Source organism: Oreochromis aureus, unplaced genomic scaffold (genome assembly GCF_013358895.1).
Source record: "Oreochromis aureus strain Israel breed Guangdong unplaced genomic scaffold, ZZ_aureus HiC_scaffold_360, whole genome shotgun sequence".
Lineage (NCBI taxonomy): Eukaryota > Metazoa > Chordata > Actinopteri > Cichliformes > Cichlidae > Oreochromis > Oreochromis aureus.
This window is the reverse complement of record NW_024108909.1, coordinates 74,743-96,098: the sequence shown is the minus strand read 5'-3', so window position 1 is coordinate 96,098 and position 21,356 is coordinate 74,743. Positions and strand designations below refer to the sequence as shown.

Sequence of the window (21,356 nt, the reverse complement as noted above, 5' to 3'; positions counted from 1 at the left end):
CCAAAGAGAAAGAAAGGACAGTGTAAACTGGATAGCAGGTGGGTGGGGCCCTGCAGCGTCCTGGAACGAGTGGGGGAAGTTGTTTACAGGGTGCAGTTGCCTCCTAAAGGGAGGAAGGTGTCGCTGCACAGAGACCAGATGGCCCCCTATAGGGCTTTGGAGTTGACGTCACGCCGCAATGCATTGTGGGAGCGCGGCACCATTTTCGGGGTCTACGAATCAAAATGAACGACAAGCTGCTTAAAAGCAGCTCAAAAGAGAATGGACTGTATAGAGACCGATTGCGTCCAGAGGCGAAGCGGCGGTACTTGCAGAAAATCGCGTGCATTGGAAATGTGGACCCGTATGAAACACAGCGGTGGAGTAGAAACCCTGAAGACCAACTGCTACTGACGTAGCCTGACATATTTTCGTACCTTATCTGTGGAGTCAGCGCGTACAACTCGTCATTCAAACAAAGGTAAGTCAGCTCGAGTACTGCGAGTGAAATGCGTTTGATTTCCCTGCAAACATTCAGATTAGTGCAGCATAAATTCATTCATGAGGGGAAATTACAGTGAGAACATGTGGAGGCTGTTAGAGGGATAACATAGTGAGTTCAGTGCACTGATGAGACTTTGTCCTGAAGGATTTAGTTATTCTCTATGGTTAAAGAAATTGCAATGATTTATTCATATTTATTATAAATAATCCTAATTATACATCTTGCTTCAATATTTGTATCTTGTGTCACTAAAAATACATCTTTAGTTTTATACATTGATTAATGACCTGCAGAATCTCCTTATCATATTAAGTGATTCATAATTGTCACTTTATGCTTTCTCCATCCTTGCATTACACACTTTAGGTTCATTTTCTGCAGGCAGGTTTCTGACAGAAAACAGGCAGATTTACCCTATAAAATGCAGCGTTCTATAGATGGACACATAAAGAAATGAAAAATTACATGTATGTGCTAACTTTCTAAACACTGTTACATTTATGATAAAGTAGATAAAACACATTTATGTCGGCCTTGGCTCATAGTTCTTGTCTTTAAATGAACTTTGTGTGTGTGTGTTTCAGGTACTGCACTCTCAAAGACTGAATGAACCAGCATTGCAGCCACAGGTCATTGTGAGCATCACAGGGAAGGTTGAAGCCGCCCACTGCACCTGTATGGCCGGAGTCGTGGAGACCTGCACCCATGTCGCTGCTCTTCTGTTTAATGTAGAAGCAACAGTGCGGATCTGTGGCACAAGGCCTGTTACAGATGAACCTGCATACTGGTTTTTGCTGGGTAATATGACCAAGATACAGCCAGAGGTTGGCCACAAGATAGACTTCTCCTCTTCAGCTGCCCAAAAAAAGGCTCTTGATCAAAACATAAACAGACCATCTGTATTGAAAGGTAAAAGGAGCCGTCCTCAAAAAAGAAAAATCCCACCTGCTACTGTGGAGGAGTTGTCACTGCTATAATGCCATAATGTTTTATCTAGGGGTCCAGATTTATGCCTGTAGTGCACTGCCAGGTAAATAATTTGCATTTACTGAATATGTACTGACTGAGTCCCACTGTTCAAAAGTTGAATAAAGAAACAAACTAATTTTTGCCTCTTTTTCTTTTTTTATTAAAACCACTTTATAGAACATCACATCAGTTACAATGTAGAATCCACGTCATTTATAGTTTACAAATGACAAAATGTTTACACAAAATCATGACAGTGTTTACATGATATCACCCACTACTAACATTATTTACTGTATCTTTTGAAAAAAAATATAACTATTTATACAGCAAAAGACTTAAGAATATTTAACAGGAGCAAGTTTCATTTTCCCTGGTTTTACTACAACACTGTTCCCCAAACGCAGCAAACCTTCACCATCTTATCCAGAAGGGTCACCTCTTCACCCTCACATGGAAGAAGTAATCTGATTGGCATGGTGGTAAGTTTGAAGCAGGTCCGTTATGTAGCGCTGGAACCCAGTCACGATGTATTTTATCCATTTCATAGGCTGGTTTGCTGCAATAATGCCAAATAATTAGAAACTCTATAAATAGAAGGTAGTTCTGCAAAATCACTCAGTAGGATGTTTGTTCTAATTTGCTATGACCTCAGAGCTCATCGAAAATAAAACTAATAGGCTATAAAGAGTGATATGAACATATTTAGAACTTACCGGAATGAAAATGTCTGGAGCACCAACAGATATTTGGAGATGGAAGAGAACTGGATATCAGCTCGTCTCACAGCTGCTATCCAGGCTAGACATATCGTTTGGTAACATCGATACACGAGCTGCCTCATGTTGCTTCCAGGTTGGGAAAGAATGAAAAGATAAACCCTTTTCAAGCTTATTCTCTTGCCAGTCGTGCGATCACACATTGCAGCCGACCACACAGCAAATACGAACCATGGCTGTTGTGTGTGCCTTTGCTCCCTTTTCACTTGCGCTAGACCCCCAAAATGGTGGATCGGGCCAAAATCCTTTCCACGCCCACCCCCGTGACATCACGCTCCAAAGCCCTATATAGGACAATCCCTCCCCTCCTTCCCTGAGGGACGTGTACAGAGCCACCATGACCCTGCACAGAGGGAACTGTCAGGAATAGAAATATTGTCCTGCTATTAGTTGCTGCTATTTTTATAATCATCATTAACATTTCAGTATTAATAGTGAGGTTGCATTTAGATGCATTCAGATGTTCAGATATATGGTTATAGCCTTTATTACAGGTCCAAAGAAGAACCATTTTAAATGGTTCTGTTGAATCTATAATTTAAATGTTATTAATGCTTTTATGATCTCTGTGTAGAGGGCAGAGACAGGAGAATACTCTCTGTGCCAAAATGAGACAGGAAACAAAACGCGTCTGCAGAGCATGTTTTGCAGAAGTGAAACTGAAGCCAGAAGTTTAAGTGCAAGGGTGTTTAGTATGCATTTATTGCGGATTAAGCCTTAAGCAGTTGTGGTAGATTGAAACAGTTGTTTATATATTTCACATATAAGTCAAGATCATTACACACAGGATGGCCTTAGCCTGGTTGGTTGCTTAAGTTGAGGTCAACTAAGGATCAGAAAAGCAGATGCAAACTCTGCACGCACAGACAGACAAATAGTGAGAGGTCATGACACGTGCGTAGCATACACTGCAGACACATACACACAGAAATGCAGAAGTGTGCCGACGTACTTAGAGGAAGTGCACCAGACGAGCGACAGCGAAGAGGGAAGCACCGACCGAAGACAATGTTTTTAGAGCAATGTTAAAGGTCAGGGAACATTTTGTGGTTTGGATTGACGTAAGCTGTACTATTGTCTATTTTTGTAAAGAGGGGGCTTTGTTATTGTACCCATATAAAACCTTGTCTCATGATTGTAAGTGCAGTTCAACACTGATTGGGTTGTTGAACTCACACATGTGTTCATTAAAATGCCGTCTAAATTGCACACGCCTGGATCTGTGGTTTTTATGGATTCTTCTCTCAACATTGAACCCTAACATTTGGGGGCTCGTTCCGGTGAGAGAGAGGGAATGTTGGGGTTTTGGTGAGATCCGGGGTCCGTGGTAATTGGACGGGCAGACGGTAATCAGTGGTGAAAGTGAGCAGGCATTCCCCGGGGCATTTAAAGGTAAGACACTGCCTGTTGAAATATATTTCCAAAAGGTGTCACATTGGGCATGTCAAATTAAAGTCTACTCACTGGAATTACTGGTAAATGTCTGTTTTTTAATTTTGGCGAAATTTTGATGAAGTTTACCGGTTGAAGTAATGATAATGAAGTATAAGTGACAGTACTGAGTAATGAGAATAAAGGAATGAAAAGAGAATTAAAGCAGTTGGACTGCGAAGTGAACTTTTAGAATGATAGGGAATTTGGTCATTGTGTGGGTTCAAGTCCCATTGGTTATGCAACCCTTAAGAACTTTCTCGGAGGTGACGCTCCCTGCTGGATAGAGAAATCTATCCTTCACCTAGCGATGACTAGGGATAGTTTCGGGCAACATCCGAAGAGGACTGGGGAATCTCTAAAACTGTTGAGGGTTGTCCTCAATCTTAATCCTGTGTTGGGTGTAGATTGTTGTTTCAAATTATTCTAAATTTTTCTAGAACGACAGCGGCGTCTGTTAAGAAGCGCATAGCCCGGACGTTGCGATCCCTCCTCGATGCGGACGCGCATTGTTGACCTACCGGCGAGTAGGGTTAGCTCGGTTTGGCTTGACCGTGGGGTACAGGGCATCCTGAGATAAGCTAGGGTTCAAGTCCCCTATTCTTGCGCTTTTTGGCTACCGGTAAATTAAGTTAGGGCTAGAAATCTGGACAGAGCAGTTCGAGTCTGGTCTGGTGAATTGATTGCAAAAAACCTGAGGTTTGCCCGTTCGAGTCGGTTATGGTAAATTTTCGAAATTTGTAGGAGCGACAAGGCCTAAAAAAAATCTGTGCAGTTGTAATTTAAGACGTCTGTAATATAAAATATGAGATCTATGAGTAGGATCAGTCTCTGTGTCAGTCATGCACAGCCGGAAGTGCACTGATTGTGTGTGTAAATGCAAATGAGCAGCAGTGACGCGCAGAGAGGGTGGTTTCAATTTTGAGAGGACTGAGAGCTTTTGCTAAATGCCTGTATATAAGAGCTTATTATGAGAGTGTAAATACAGTGTGAATATATTAGTGTGGATGCATAGTAAATGACTGAATTTTGATAGATGTATATTTCGTGAGCCATAAATGTTGGTGTGTTTTATTTTCAGTTATGTGTGTGTGGGGAGAAGCTGCGAGGATGATGAGAGGTTTCAGTTTTCTTTTTCTTTTTCTTTTGACTTGCTCTTTCTGATCATGGAAGGCATGTCCAAAATACTCGTATGAAAGCGTATTTTGTGTGATTTCAACTGTGTGAATGCTGTCAGTATTTGATTTGAGTGACTCTGCATGATTTGTCTGAGTGAGTGGAAAATGGCAGTTTGAGAGAGAAAAGGCAGTGTGTGAGACGATTACTGAATGACTAAAGAGGTTAGAACCTTTAAAAGTGTGTGTGAGAGGAAGGTGTGTGTGTGACTGATGATGTCAGGGGAGCACCCAGAGAAATAGACAGATGAGTTAAACTCTAAGAAGATGAAGCGAATGCATGTTTTAAGAAAAAGTAATAAAGTAATAAAATTATATTAATTACAGGTTTTAGAAAAGAGACAGACTGAGAGAAATAAATACAGGAACTAACAATTACATTAATGAATTGAAAATGCACGTACACAAACTGTTACATGTGAAATTATTGTTGGAAAGTTTAATAAAGAAAGCAGTTTACACTCCTTTAATTTCCAGAACCAGTGTGTCCCCTAGGTCTGATAACACCCTTGCCCAGTTGGCTCCTGTAGTAGGCGGGCATGGAAGGCTGGACAGCCCATGACGGGTAAGATCCCACCTCGAAACCCTGGGACAACCTAAGGCAAGGCGCAGTCACGATTGCTCGAACCTAAGTCCCGGGTGACCTTGGAGTCACTGGAGGAGACGGGATTTAACAGGTAAGGCCACTGGGCACAGGCGGAGGGGAAATGTCATTAACAATGACCAGTGATGAACCAGAGAGAAAATACACCCTGTCAAAAGGAGTTTGAAACACTGCAAAAGAAACATTTATAAAACCACACATACAAACAGAAAATGCACTAACCTTACAGAGACAAGCTCATGAAGATTAATGAACAGATAATGACTTAAAACCTGGCTAAGAACACAAACATACGTAATTAAATCAGCCTGCTAATTTCATGAGGGTTAAAATGGTGTGAATGGTTAATACAATTGATGGAAAGATTTAAAATAGATGGAAAAAACAAAAGAAAAGTGTCTATAAGAGTGACTCAGGAGTGCTCTTGCACTGATTTATCAAAGTAAGTGATTAGTATAGAAAGAAAATGAAAATAATTCAATGATGTGATAAGGTTTAAACATGTATTCCTCTTGTTAAGTTGGCTGTTGAGCTGTGGGTTTATGCAAATTAGCTGGAGCAGAGACACTTCCTGTGTGTGTGTGTGTCGGAGGCTTTCGGTTCAGTTCAAGAGAGAGCAGTGGCTGTTGAAGAGTATGGGGAGAAATATATAATGGTAAAGTATCAGGATATTTGATTACGGTGGTCAGGTCTGTTCAGAGGGGCAGATTTGGACAGGAAATTTATAATTTAAGGATGATACGTTGTTGAAATTGGTTTTTATCTTGTGCTGAATGAAAACGGTCTTTGATCTTTTGACGAGGTTTTCGGTGTGTTGAATGGGTGAAATTTAAGATTGTTTTAGATTTTTGAGGCTGTTGTTTCTATTTCAAGAGAGGGAGTTTTGATAAACATGGACATGTCTAAAAGGGCCCATAGTTTTTGTAACAGTGCACTTAGAGAAAAAAACCTGTCAGGTGATTTTGTTTTGTACTTTGATGAGCTAATAATCAGCTCTCTTTTCATTTTGTTCTAAGCAGGCCTGGAAGAGAGTGAATGGACGGCGCTGACAAAATTACCAAGTACGAAAATCAGGTGGGCATTACGGAATTATAATTGATTACAATCAGAGACTGATCGGCGGCGAGTCTCTGTCTAAAAATGGATTGTATCGATTCAATCCAGTCAAAAGTATAGAGAACTATTTTCCTAAAAAAAAGAAAACGAAATAAAACAAATGATTGAGCTCATTTTGCTGATGTGGAGCATCTGATGACGTGTGCGGAAGGCTGCAGATCAGCAAAAAATATCATGTGAATGCATGGGAGTGAATGTGAGTGGTTGGACCAAGGGGAAATAAATAAAGGTTGACAAACAGGAGAAGTGGAAGACTTAAATCTGGGGATGCTGATGTTCCTTTGAGTGAATTTCTGCTTTGTTGATTTGGGTTAGACCATATTGATACATTATAAAATGCTAAAAGGGAAACATTGATGTAACTTAAGTTACCATTAACTGAGGTAACACATGATTAATAACTGTTCTGTTTAAGTTTATTTTGTGTCATGACACAGACTAGATCATAAAGGGAGAGTTGAGTATGAAATGTAAGGCACAGGTTTTGTTTTCAGGAAATTCCAAGGATCCAGACTTTGCATGGAGCAACGAGTTGGAGGATTTGACATGATGATTGAATTGATTTTGTTCCTTAAACACAGGTTTTCAGGGCTGGAGCAAAACACCGGAGAGGAGAATTGCTGAGCTGTTCTGGGAAATGAAATGACTAACCTTTTTTCCTTTTGATTTGTTAAGCTTGGGTGAAGCATGTTGAGTTTTTTGCCACATGAGATGTGTCAAAAGAGAGGATTTAAGATTTAATTTGTTTAATTTGAAAGGGTTTTACTAGGATTTTATAATGATCGGGGTTGTTTGATAATTTAGAGATGGTAAAACTGAGGCAGAGATTGTTAATTCTAAAGAAAGGAGTAAAATGAACCGAATTCTGTTTAGAAGATAAATTGCTGGGGTTAATAAGAAGTTGTACACCAAATTTAAAGGGAAATTGTGGGAATAAAGGATATGCTTTGGGGAAAATAGTGAAGATTTTATGAGTAGAAAATGTGGGATTTCTTTTTGATTTTTAGGATAAGTTGTAACAGTGACATAATGTTAGAATGTTGTTATAATGTAGTAAATAGATTTATTTTTAGGGTAGAGGAGAGCTTTTTATGAGGATGTTAAAAGTCTCGCTGACTCAAATGAATAATATTGGAGATTATATATGTAGAAATGATTTTTCATACACATTGCATTTTTGTGCCTTTGATGGAGTTGTGGCTCAGAGAGTCGTCTCTTGAGGGTCACAAACTTTTGGTTAACGTTATGATTAGCCAATCTACTGTGAGAATGACCTGAGTTATTGAAGGATTGCACACGCTTACAGACATATAGAGTTCATTAAGACCTGACAGTATTGATTCCAGGCAAAAGGCCTGAAATCCATTTAGCATTTAACTGAATAGGAGTTTCGTTTGTAACTAAATTGGGTGACATGTAAAATATGGAGATAACACATGCAGTTCTAAATTAGTCCTCTTATATAAAATGCAGTTACAGGATAACAAATACTTGTTGAAGGGATCAAGTTTTTGCTTTAAACCAGGTCCAAAGGGGAAAAGCTTATGTATTTTGGTTAAAACTGATAAAATATAATGACTGATAAAATATAATTAGAATGTACCATTACATTAAAAGCAGCAAAATGAAATAAAATGATATATTCAAACAGGTTATCACCCAGGAAATGGGAGTTCAAAATACTGTTAGAGTTCAGCTTTTAGCTATGATGAAAGTTATTTAGGAGTAATTGATTATATGCTTAAACTTAGTTGATTAAAATGGTTGTTTTTCTTTGATCCTTTTAGTAGAATAAGCCCTTACAATGATTTTATGATGATTTTGCTTGTGAAAGGTGACTTTAGATGAGAGGCCCTTGCAGCAGTGGCAGTTTTGTGCACAGGATGTTGATGATCAGATAAGGAAAAACAGGAAACGTATGACAGCAGTGCTGTAAGACTGTTAGAAAGCTGTAGATTGAGATGAGTGATGTTTAAGATTATATAGGAATAAAAGTCAAAACCAAATACGAAATTAGGTTCATGTTTTGAGAACAATCGAGGAACAGAGTAACTTAGAGCATAGTAGGGAGAAAGTGTTTTGTTTCCTTTGCAGGTGGCCAGATTTCCACTAGAGTGGGACCCAGAAGAGGAGCAGAGACCACTTAAGCATGAAGTGTTCTCAAGTGGGAGCGGGCATTTTATAACTAAGACCACCTAGATGACATGAGGTTGTCTGATTTGTTAAGTCACAGGATGCCAAGAGAGGGTCAGAGCTAAGAACAGTGATCCTAAATGTCCATGATGTCTGGGATGGACAGGGGAGCAGCTGAATGGGCCAAGCAGTGACCCAACACACAGTATGGTGACCTCTTGTGGTCAAGAGGTCAAGAGTGGGAGTGTCAGGAATAGAAATATTGTCCTGCTATTAGTTGCTGCTATTTTTATAATCATCATTAACATTTCAGTATTAATAGTGAGGTTGCATTTAGATGCATTCAGATGTTCAGATATATGGTTATAGCCTTTATTACAGGTCCAAAGAAGAACCATTTTAAATGGTTCTGTTGAATCTATAATTTAAATGTTATTAATGCTTTTATGATCTCTGTGTAGAGGGCAGAGACAGGAGAATACTCTCTGTGCCAAAATGAGACAGGAAACAAAAACGCGCCGTCTGCAGAGCATGTTTTGCAGAAGTGAAACTGAAGCCAGAAGTTTAAGTGCAAGGGTGTTTAGTATGCATTTATTGCGGATTAAGCCTTAAGCAGTTGTGGTAGATTGAAACAGTTGTTTATATATTTCACATATAAGTCAAGATCATTACACACAGGATGGCCTTAGCCTGGTTGGTTGCTTAAGTTGAGGTCAACTAAGGATCAGAAAAGCAGATGCAAACTCTGCACGCACAGACAGACAAATAGTGAGAGGTCATGACACGTACGTAGCATACACTGCAGACACATACACACAGAAATGCAGAAGTGTGCCGACGTACTTAGAGGAAGTGCACCAGACGAGCGACAGCGAAGAGGGAAGCACCGACCGAAGACAATGTTTTTAGAGCAATGTTAAAGGTCAGGGAACATTTTGTGGTTTGGATTGACGTAAGCTGTACTATTGTCTATTTTTGTAAAAGAGGGGGGCTTTGTTATTGTACCCATATAAAACCTTGTCTCATGATTGTAAGTGCAGTTCAACACTGATTGGGTTGTTGAACTCACACATGTGTTCATTAAAATGCCGTCTAAATTGCACACGCCTGGATCTGTGGTTTTTATGGATTCTTCTCTCAACATTGAACCCTAACAGAACCCCTGCTGGAGCTGCATTCCCCTCCCTTGTTAGGAGAGACGGCATCCATCCCACTTTGGATGGAGCAGCTGTCATTTCTAGAAATATGGACCAATTTATTAACACCCCCCCAAAATATGACTATCCAGAGTTGGGACCAGGAAGCAGAGTTGCAGTCTTACACGCCTCTCTGCAGCTTCTCTCCTCCTGCTACCCCCCTAAAAACCCATCTCCATTGAGACTGTGTCAGCTCCCAAACAGACAAAAACAAACTAAAACCAGCAATAAACAACTTAAACATAAAAATCACAAAGAAAGAACAATACAGTATCCACATCTGAACCAAAGAGTAAAACAGTGAAATGTGGATTATTAAATATTAGGTCTCTCTCCTCCAAGTCTCTGTTAGTACATGACTTAATACTTGATCAACAAATCGATTTACTCTGCCTTACAGAAACCTGGTTGCAGCAGGATGAGTATGTTAGTTTAAATGAATCAACACCCCGAGTCATTCTAACTACCAGAAATCTCGAAGCACAGGCCGAGGGGGGCGGTGTGGCAGCAATTTTTCACACCAGCCTATTAATTAACGAAAGACCAAGACAGACTTTTAATTCATTTGAAAACCTGATGCTTAGCCTCGTCCACCCCAGCTGTAAAACTCAGAAACCAGTCTTACTTGTTATCATCTATCGTCCACCTGGGCCTTACACAGAGTTTCTCTCTGATTTCTCAGACTTTGTATCTGATTTAGTGCTCAGCTCAGATAAAATAATTATTGTGGGTGATTTTAACATCCATGTAGATGCTAAAAATGACAGCCTCAACATCGCATTTAATCTGTTATTAGACTCAATTGGCTTCTCTCAAAATGTAAAAGAACCCACCCACCACTTTAATCACACTCTAGATCTTGTTCTAACATATGGCATAGAAACTGATCATTTAACAGATATAGCACAAACAAAAATAATGGTAATAATACGAAACAGCTTATTGGGTCCCAAACGGAGGTGGGACGAGGTTTAGTCCAGTATGAGATCAGTTTTGTTCCATTGACCATGTTCCATAGGTCATGTTTCCTGAAAACCCTCTGCTGTCTGATCATTTCCTGATAACATTTACATTTACAATGATTGATTACACAGCAGTGGAGAGTAGACTTTATCACAGTAGATGTCTTTCTGAAAGTGCTGTAACTAAGTTTAAGAATATAATCCACCCACTGTTATCATCTTCAATGCCCTGTACCAACACAGAGCAGAGCAGCTATCTGAACGCTACCCCAACAGAGGTCGATTATCTTGTTAATAATTTTACCTCCTCACTACGTACGACTCTGGATACTGTAGCTCCTGTGAAAACTAAGGCCTCAAATCAGAAGTACCTGACTCCGTGGTATAATTCTCAAACACGTAGCCTAAAGCAGATAACTCGTAAGCTGGAGAGGAAATGGTGTGTCACAAATTTAGAGGATCATCATTTAGCCTGGAGAAATAGTTTGCTGCTTTATAAGAAAGCCCTCCGCACAGCCAGAACATCTTACTATTCGTCACTGATTGAAGAAAATAAGAACAACCCCAGGTTTCTCTTCAGCACTGTAGCCAGGCTGACAAAAAGTCAGAGCTCTACTGAGCCAACAATCCCTTTAACGTTAACTAGTAATGACTTCATGAACTTCTTCACTAATAAAATTTTAAACATTAGAGAAAAAATTACCAATAATCAACTGTTGGGAAATCAGTTTCACCCCGGTTCTTTTTATTCCTCAGGCCTCCAGAGATGCACCGGACTCAGTAGTCATTTTCACAAAACTTTTATTCATCTTTATTCATCCTCATTTAAGCATGCATTCTTCTAGAAGGGAAGACTTGCCAGGCCAGTGTCCCTCTGCAAAATCTTCACTCCTTTGTCTGTGAAACACAGTTTTGTAGGAGCGACCCCATCATAAAACCCCCCATGGTATGCTGGAAACTCTGTGTCTGTGTGTATGCACGAGCACGTGAGTGCCTGTGTGTGCGCGTATCCGTGTGTCTATGTGAGTGCACGTGAGTGAGTGTGCGTGTGGATGTGTGAGTGTAACAGTTTAAGCACTATGTGCATATATTTCTATGTACGTGCCTTCCTGAGGGTCATAAAAGTCCATCTCCCTTCCAAACCAAAGTTATTTAGTTACAAACTTTGAGACTCCCACCCAGGCATGCCCTGAGGAATTTCCACTCAACATAAACCTGGGGGAGGGTCTCCTAGAAATCTACTCCTACACTCTAAGAACTAAAACTGATAATTACTTAAATATTTTGGTGCAACACTTTTACACTCAAAAATAATGAGTAAATGCAAAAACAATCACATCTCTTAAATACACCTTATTAATTGAGTAAATCCAACTAAAATGGAATAAGTTGTTATGAACAATTAAAGATGTTACAGTAACATACAAAATTGAGTAAATACAATTGAAAATGTAAGTTAAAACAACAGTAACCAAAAGTTCAAACTACATAAAATATTAATTAGGAAATGCTGAAATGCTTGGCACATATAACCTACACCATTACAATTATTTGTTTTTAAATAATGGTTCAATTTACTTAATATTTTAAAGTTAATTGTAATTAATGTTTTTGCTTAAGTTAAGTGTTTATATTATACACACACACACACACACACACACACACACACACACACACACACACACACACCCCAACAGGAAAAAAGAACCACGTCAGTTCAACATTATTCACAATGATTTATTTTAACCAGCTTTTTTGTGAATCACACATTTAGCAGATTCCTTCTCTGAACACAGTGAGCTGAAATCTGTTCTACATTCAGTGGATAAAACTTGGATAAAATTTCAGTCACAACAGCCTTAAATAATAAAATTGCATCCAAATTGGCATGCTTGATAAAACTCTGTAAAACTGGCATATTGATGCTAACAACAAGAAAAATTTACCTGCCATACAAAGAATAAAAGTGGCTCAAGTGAACGCAGTGCTTTACCTTTTCAGAAAAGGTCAAATGACAAAAATAAAATTAAGATCCCAAAAATATAAATCCTGAATAAAAAACCATTTGCACTGTGACATAGTTTTTGAACATCTTATTTTGATTCCAAAAAAATTGGGAAGATTATAACTAAAGAGTGACCAAAAAACATCCATAATTTAAATAAAAAGGTTTCAAAAAGGATTGCGCTAAAAAAAAAAAAAAAAAAAAAACATACAGAAGATACTCTCCCATTTACACCTTAATGTGAATCTGGAAAGTTAATACAAAAACACAGTTTATGGTACAAACATTATTTATGAACAGGAATGTCAACACAATGTAATGCCATAACTGAACCTTTTGATGAGCATTACATGTCACTTAACAAGTCTAACACTTTAAGAACAGCCCTGTGAAATTTTGTCTACAATTAACAGAGGTCATTTTTCAGTCTTTGAACCTTGACAGAAAGGTTTCCTGGATCCAGCTCCATGAACACTTTTTGAAATGCTTCAAATGTGCATTTGAGATTCTTGGGGTATTTCAGATCCAGAGCATAGCACAGTCCCAAAAGATAGCAACAGACTTTGCTCAGATTCCCACGTTTGCCCAGAACAGTAACGCCTTCAATAACAATACCCACATCAGTAGGTTCGCCTGACCTGTCTTGATTCTGCAGCAGGTAAATCTTCATCACCTCCTCAGCCAAAGCCTCTTCAACAAAGACAGCATCAGCACAGTCCTTTAAAAAGAGAAACCACTGTTTTAAGCTCACATATTTCCAAACATTGAAACAAAAAGTTTCATTTGTATGACATCACCGGTACTCATAATATGTGGACACTGTGCTCCAAAATCTTTGAGCAAATGCTATTCTTTTGTATGCTTTGAAGTAGGGATGCAACGATACCAATTTTTTCAAACCGATCCGATACCGATACTTGGATCTGAGTACTTGCCGATACCGAGTACAAAAACCGATACTTCTACCACACACAAGTTAAACTTAACCGGTAGTAAAGAAACGACCCCACACAACTCTTTAACACAAACGAAACGTTTACTGAACGTAAGGGCAGAGACAAATACTGTACAACACATCCCTTTTTTATGATATTGATATTCCAATTCCTTAACCAAATGAAATACACTGTATAAATGAAATAATTCCCTTTCAAATTATATTAAACAACCCAACTTATGTTATCACCTTTTGGTAAGTGACTCACTAATATACAGTCCAAAACACGTTATATAAATCCACTAAACATACAATATTCACACATGGGCCCCACACACACTCACATTCACACTTGTTGCAGGCCTGTTTGCTGCTCACGCCGGACGATGGAGAAAAATCCTCTTCTCCCCAGTAAGAGCACAAAAGTCTGACTTACAGTTCCGTTGCTCGGTAGGTCGCCATTCACCAGTCCCACACTAAATCCACTCCCTGCGGACCCGATGCTGTCTCTGCTACAGCGCGTTAGCCAGTCACTGTCCAGCTCTCCGACAGTCCATAGCAGCTGCCTCCGTGGCGCAGCCAAGCAGTCCGGCTAGCCTTTAGCCTCGGCGGTCATGGCTGGAAACACAGTTTTCCACGGACGGTGGTGCGACCGTTGAAACAAAAGTCACTTCACCCACACTCTGTTGTGAAGCTCTCACACGGTTAGCTTTCTAGTCACACACTCTTTTGTGCAAGTTAACCTCAGTAAAACTAGCCGAGTCTCTCACTTTGGTTCAGCTAACCTCGTGCATCTCTCCATGCCGTTCTCTTCTGTGAACTGTGAACACCTTATGTGGCGTTCAAGTCCATGGGAATTATGACTATCTACTCCCAAATTCCCATCCGGGCTACATAAGTATCGGTTCATGGTATCGGTTAACTTTTACGAGTACGAGTACGCACACATTTTACAGTATTGGCCCCGATACCCGATACCAGTATCGGGATCGGTGCATCCCTACTTTGAAGTGGTTTTTTTTTCTTTAGAACAGTATCTTAAAACTTTTCTATGATCTCACAAGCTAAAATAAACTACTAATATTCCTAAAACAGATTTATTGCACCAACCTCAAAGGTTTTGATTAAGGCACTTGGATCCTCTCCCAGATGGTCAATGAGACATCTGATGATGACTTCTCGTTTTTTCTCGATGGAATTTCCACTCTGTAAAACAGGAAGTCTCAACTGAGGCAAAATTTGCACATTTAAAACATGACTTACCATTTCTAGCTTAAACATAACTATTTTTTTTCTGTTGTTGACCTGTTTTCACACCCACCATCAAGGTAAGAACACCTGTGGAGCTAAAATATTGAACAGAAACCTAAGAAAAGCCGTTTTTAGTGGAAGGGCCTCTTCAATGCTGTGTTGGAACGTTTTTGTGGTTAGAAAATGCAATCTTCCTTACCTGAAGCAGAAGGTTTAACTGTGCCCTGTGGCGTTGTCCAGCAGCACCTTTCTTGGCTTGAAACAAGGACAGGAGTTTGGATGAATACAAGTCCAACGATGACATGAACTTTGGTTCAAGGTTCAGGGTCGTGATCCTATGAAACTCTGCACTGACCTGGATGGGAGAGGACAAAAAACCAAGGACAAAAAATCTGAAGGCCAAAATTCTGATTCAATCACAAAAAAATCTTTAAGTGAAACTACCATTTTTTGCAACCTGGACCTTATTTTCTAACATGCAAAAGATTAATTTACTCATCCAGACATAAATCCATATAAGTGGAGTTGTTCAGTATGCAGACTAAAGCCTTAACATAAAGTATTATCTTCCACTAAGCTTCTAAATTTTATGTTATGAATTGCTTGCACTATTTCCTGTGAGATTGTATAATCTTGGAGGGAAGAGGCGAACCAGGTTGCCCTCTGAACCATCGTCTGCCAGGCAGCGATGCGAGAGGAACACACCGCTGAAGTGGCGCACATATTCAGAATCGCGTCAGCGGCTTTACAGAGAAAGCCTTTCAGCTCCTCTGGCAGCTCTGCTTCCTCCACCTTCCTGGAGATGACAAATGCTAGCAAGGCAGTGTTGTTAGTCACTGCAGCTGACTGAACAGTGCATTGATGTGCGCGATCAGTGAACCTTGCTATCAGCTGGTCAAGTTTGGCGGGATGGGCCGGTCGCTGTCCAACGACCTTGGTCATTTTGGTGCCGAAAACTGAAGCGAGGCTCGGCTCTAGAGGGGGAACAGGCGGAAAACTCCGGTCTGTGAAGCCCTCCGTTTCATGCGAACTGTGAGACCTAGACAAGTGTGAGCGTAAGGCACCCCATGTCTTAAAAGAGCAAGGACAATTCAAATGAAGACAGGGTATGGAATAGCCATGACCAAATGTACCATGTTTCACTCGATAATGTTTGAGTAGTGACACTTTTGATGACTCCTCATGTTTGCAGAGTTTACACTGCCATCTCATCACCTGTGACCTAAAAAATTGTGAGAAAATATGTCTCACAGTATGAAGATGACAGAATGGTGTATAACCATATTTACACAGTTTTTGTATGATTAACTGATTGAATAACCAATACTCACTACCAATTCAGGTGGAGGATACAACTTACAAATAAGTCAACATGGAACAAAGTACAATACTTAACCACATTGAAATAATCTGAATCACATCACCACGCTGTATAAATAAAAAGATAGTATGGTGACACTAGATGACAGACCATGAACTCATCAATATATTTACCGAACTGAAAAATTCTCAAAATTTAGATTTGGCATTTGTATGACTAAAATAACCCACCATAAAACCAATATAAATATTTAGGTGGTATCACCATCCACTACTCAGCTTGTATAAAACAATATCATATCATTCCAAAATTTAACACATCAAGTCCTCTGAGTAAAATTACCTGCTTTACTTTGTAGTTGATGCAGATTTTTTTCTCCTGGTGGTGAAGATGGTGCTGAAAAAAATACAAATCAAAACTTTATCATTACAAAACATGTCACTGAGTAATCTGCCATAACATCAATCTCTTATAAGAAATTTTAGCTTGGATTGAAATAAACATTTATTTATGTAAATTGGGAGTAACTATACTGGAAATGATGGTACTTTTGGCTTGACCCAAAGGACCAAAGCTTTTTTTTTTTTTTCATTATTTTCTGGGATCTGAAAGGAAGTAGGGCCCCGAGTCTAAATTTACTTAAGGCCCCATAGTACTTTGGACCGCCCTGGATGAGGTAATCTGCTGACCCGGGCGGTCCTCTCAGCGTTTCTCTCAAAACTGGCCCTGTTCGGGACAAAGCTGAAAGCAGCGTCTTATATGCTCTGAAAGACCCCACATAGAACAAGAAAGCTAAGCAGCATGGTTGCTGCTATGAACTGTTCCGCGGGCAGGTCTTCTTAGTTACCAAAGCCATTGATGACGTCTGTTCATCTCCTCCTGAACAACCTGACAGAGTGAGGCTGTGTCCCAATTCAGGGTATGCACGCTTGAAGTACGCACACTACGCGTACTACGTATGGTGCGTACTACAAGTACGGGAAGTGCGGAAGTGAGAGGCTTGTGAAATGGGACGGTCTAGCCTTCGTCGCGTTGTTCAGGTTGCCTAGCAACCATGATACTAACCGCGAGAAATGTTTCATACAGCTTTGTGTGACAGAAATGAAGGAGAAAAAATGTTTTGTTGGTCATTCATTTTTGTCATGACATCACTTTGATTAGTTGAGACCACAGGACTGTAAAACATGATAGTTGGGCTTCATTTCTGTACTGAACAGTCATTTCAAGATTAGTTAGTAAATAATAATTAGCTAATGTTGTTCATGAGACTAAAGTCATCTCACTGTGGTAATGTTAATATAATATGGACAATATTATATGTATTATTATATGTATTGTCATATCACTCACCAGTCCGGTGAGTGTCAGCACCACAGTCCAGGATGAGACAAGAAACATCCACGAATACATCACGAAGATGGCCCCAACTGACAGCGTGCTCAGTGAATACCTCAGGCAGCAGAAACCCAAGAAAGAGGAGGAAGACGAGGAACCATCATGGAAGGACAGGCCCCTGCACGGTATGTACCACCGGCAGATAGAGGAGGTGGCTGATATCCAGAAATCCTACCAGTGGCTGGACAAAGCTGGACTGAAAGACAGCACAGAGGCACTAATCATGGCAGCACAAGAACAAGCTCTGAGTACAAGATCCATAGAGGCTGGGGTCTATCACACCAGGCAAGACCCCAGGTGCAGGCTGTGTAAAGATGCCCCAGAGACAATCCAGCACATAACAGCAGGGTGCAAGATGCTAGCAGGCAAGGCATACATGGAACGCCATAACCAAGTGGCCGGCATAGTGTACAGAAACATCTGTGCCGAGTATAACCTGGAAGTCCCGAGGTCAAAATGGGAGACGCCCCCAAGGGTGGTGGAGAATGACCGAGCTAAGATCCTGTGGGACTTCCAGATGCAGACGGACAAAATGGTGGTGGCTAACCAACCGGACATAGTGGTGGTAGACAAACAGAAGAAGACAGCTGTAGTGATAGATGTAGCGGTTCCGAATGACAGCAATATCAGGAAGAAGGAACACGAGAAGCTGGAGAAATACCAAGGGCTCAGAGAAGAGCTCGAGAGGATGTGGAGGATGAAGGTAACGGTGGTCCCGTGGTAATCGGAGCACTAGGTGCGGTGACTCCCAAGCTAGGCGAGTGGCTCCAGCAGATCCCGGGAACAACATCGGAGATCTCTGTCCAGAAGAGCGCAGTCCTGGGAACAGCTAAGATACTGCGCAGGACCCTCAAGCTCCCAGGCCTCTGGTAGAGGACCCGAGCTTAAAGGATAAACCGCCCGCAGGGGCGTGCTGGGTGTTTTTTTATATGAGCTTGAACTCTGGGTCAAAGATGCAAGTAGCAGTTAATTATATCTCCTATCACCTTAAATCTTCACTCAAAGACAAGTATCTCTGACAGTGTATATACAGATGTATTATATATAAGAGACAAACATTGTTCTTTTAATATGTTGGCATTACTAAATTTGGCTCAATGCTTACATATATGTGTAAAAAGGAAAATGTACGAGCTGTGATAACTGTTTCTGATAGAATGAAGAGCAGACTGATATATTAAATATTCCTTTATTGGGTGAGAAAATCAGACCATGTCATAACTGCTTTAAGTCATACAGAATAGATATCAGAGCCTTAAACAGGCCAACTTCTGCTAAATGGGTCAAACTGGGCAGAAAGTATACAAACACATAACATCCTTATAGAATATGATGTAACACTATAGATCAACTTACCTCAGAATATATAAAGCATATAAACAATTACAGCAATATGATGCAACAAACACAGCAGTGCTACTAATCCAAAATACTCAAAGCTTCATAGAACTGAAACAAACATTTATTTTTTTAGCTCCATTCTGCTGCTGATACATACTTTAGGTTTCTGAATATTAAACTTGTTGCTGCCTTTCATAGTGTGTAACTTGAAGGCCCTGAGTACTTTCTCCCACACTGAAAACACTGGGATGATAACATTATGTGAACATTACCTAATAAGACTGATTCAGGACAGACAATTAGTTATGTTAAACTTTCCTAGCAGTCCTTCACAAACAGGGAACAGTCTGTCTATTCTCTCCATCTGTCAGCTGCTGCTGGCTCTTCCTCCTCCTCTTCCTCACACACTGCTGAGTTTGTCCTGGTGGATCATCAGGGGTGCAAAGCCTCACAGATGATGTGCAGCAGTGGGTCCCTCAGTCTGTCCTCACTCTGGACACTTGCAGTTGTCACACATGGAAATCAAATGTGTGATAAGCTGCAGGATTCAAACACAAGTGTAACTTATAAATACATGTTGATACTTTTATTCCACAATCAGAGAGAAAGAAACAGAGAGAGAGTGCAGGACAGACAGACAGGTGACAGTCTCAGGTGTATACACTGCTACAAAACAGCACAAGAGAAGGAGGATTTAGTGTTTGTGTTATTACGAGTGCTAAACAAGAAGAGTTCCCAGATGGTCCAGTGGACACATGTGTGACTCCTGTGATTAAAGCATCTTTCTTTCAGCTTAACGAGTGAACCGTCAGCTCGTTCAAACACACATTGAAGTCCGTTTGGCTCGACACCACCGAACAGAGGCAGCAATATAACATAGCTAACATTAACAGTGCAGTGAATCCTGCTTGTGCCGTCATATTCAGGACTGCAAACCGAGCAGCATCACTGACTTTCAGCTCGTTGTGTTTGTGGATATATGACTGACTTTAATTATCCATAAACTCATCACATTCTCTGTAAGATTAAAGTCAACTATATATATATTTAGAAGTAGAGGCTTTAAAACCAAGTTACCGCTGAAAGTACAAACATCGCTAATGTCACATAACTTTCCCGACATGTGGCCAACAGTAATGTTTTAATGTTCTTAAACATTTGCACATAAATAAGTTACATCATATTCAGTACTTACTTTTGACAGTTCACTCTTCAGCCGCTCCCTTCTGCCGTATTTTGCGGCAAAATTATCCACACCCACCGCCGCGCTATGGATTGTGGGATATATGGGACCACGAAGCGTGCACCGGACCACGCTTGATATTTGGGGAAATCGACGGCGCATTTGGAGTATGCATTTGAAGTACACTTTGAATTGGGACAGCCGTCGTCGCGTGGCGGTGACGTACTCGCACTTGAAATGCGTACTTAAAGCGTGCAGACCCTGAATTGGGACACAGCCTGAGTCAGGCCGCGTTACTACCGCAGCTCCCGCACCGCGACTCAACAGGGCCATTTTCTAGAAATGTCTGAGCACACCTGCTTTCATGTGGTTCCTAAAATGCCCCCATTAAACGGTCAGGTCGCTGGTACCGGGACATTCGGTCAAATTACCCGGAACGCAGATAGCGACTCAGAACGTAAAGGATAAAGGGCGCGGTTTCCCGCCGCCTTGACTGGAAGACGGGTTGAAAACTTAAATTAACGTGCACAAACACGCTGCGAAAAGTGAGCCACCATGACAAACGCTTTCTTCAGAACATGTTATAAAAGAACGGTGTGGATAAAGACAGCTAATGTAAGAATTGGTCACTTACCTGAAAACGTTACCAAGTCTGCAGTGGATGTGTGTCTGTCTCGTTCAACGTGCAGAAAATCTCCCATGAGGCCATGCTCCTCATGCCGGTACATGCAAAAGGTCATTAGTCTTACTCAAAGTTTTAAGTTAGCATTGGGGACAAAATTATATTGATTTTGAACCATTAATAATTAAAGTTCAAGACAATGATAAGTATGAATACCAGTGTCTCAGTTATTTTGAGTACTTTCTATGAGATATATTGAGTAGATTTAAATAATCCACCCTGTGTTTCAAATACAGAATTTTTTCTTTTAAATAAACTTGAACAAAAGAGCTCAGTTCAACTCAAAAACTGGTGTTGAAAATTTAAGCATTCTTTTCAGTATTTTCAACTCAAGATAACACTTTTGTGATTTTCAAAGATTTAATCAAGGTCATCTAACTTAGAATTATAAT

The 21,356-nt window shown here is 40.3% G+C and overlaps 1 long non-coding RNA gene across 2 annotated transcripts; it reads right to left on the bottom strand.

Annotated features, from left to right (window-relative positions):
* Positions 1 to 14,831: 14,831 nt before the first annotated feature.
* LOC120436931 lies at positions 14,832 to 20,994 on the bottom strand. Of its 2 annotated transcripts, XR_005610679.1 has the most exons (5): positions 20,917 to 20,994; positions 16,706 to 16,759; positions 16,176 to 16,264; positions 15,242 to 15,397; positions 14,832 to 14,997 (listed from the first exon to the last, which is right to left on the bottom strand). It is a non-coding gene; the product is annotated as an uncharacterized LOC120436931 (long non-coding RNA). The 2 variants fall into 2 exon arrangements; XR_005610678.1 differs by lacking the exon at positions 16,176 to 16,264.
* Positions 20,995 to 21,356: the final 362 nt, after the last annotated feature.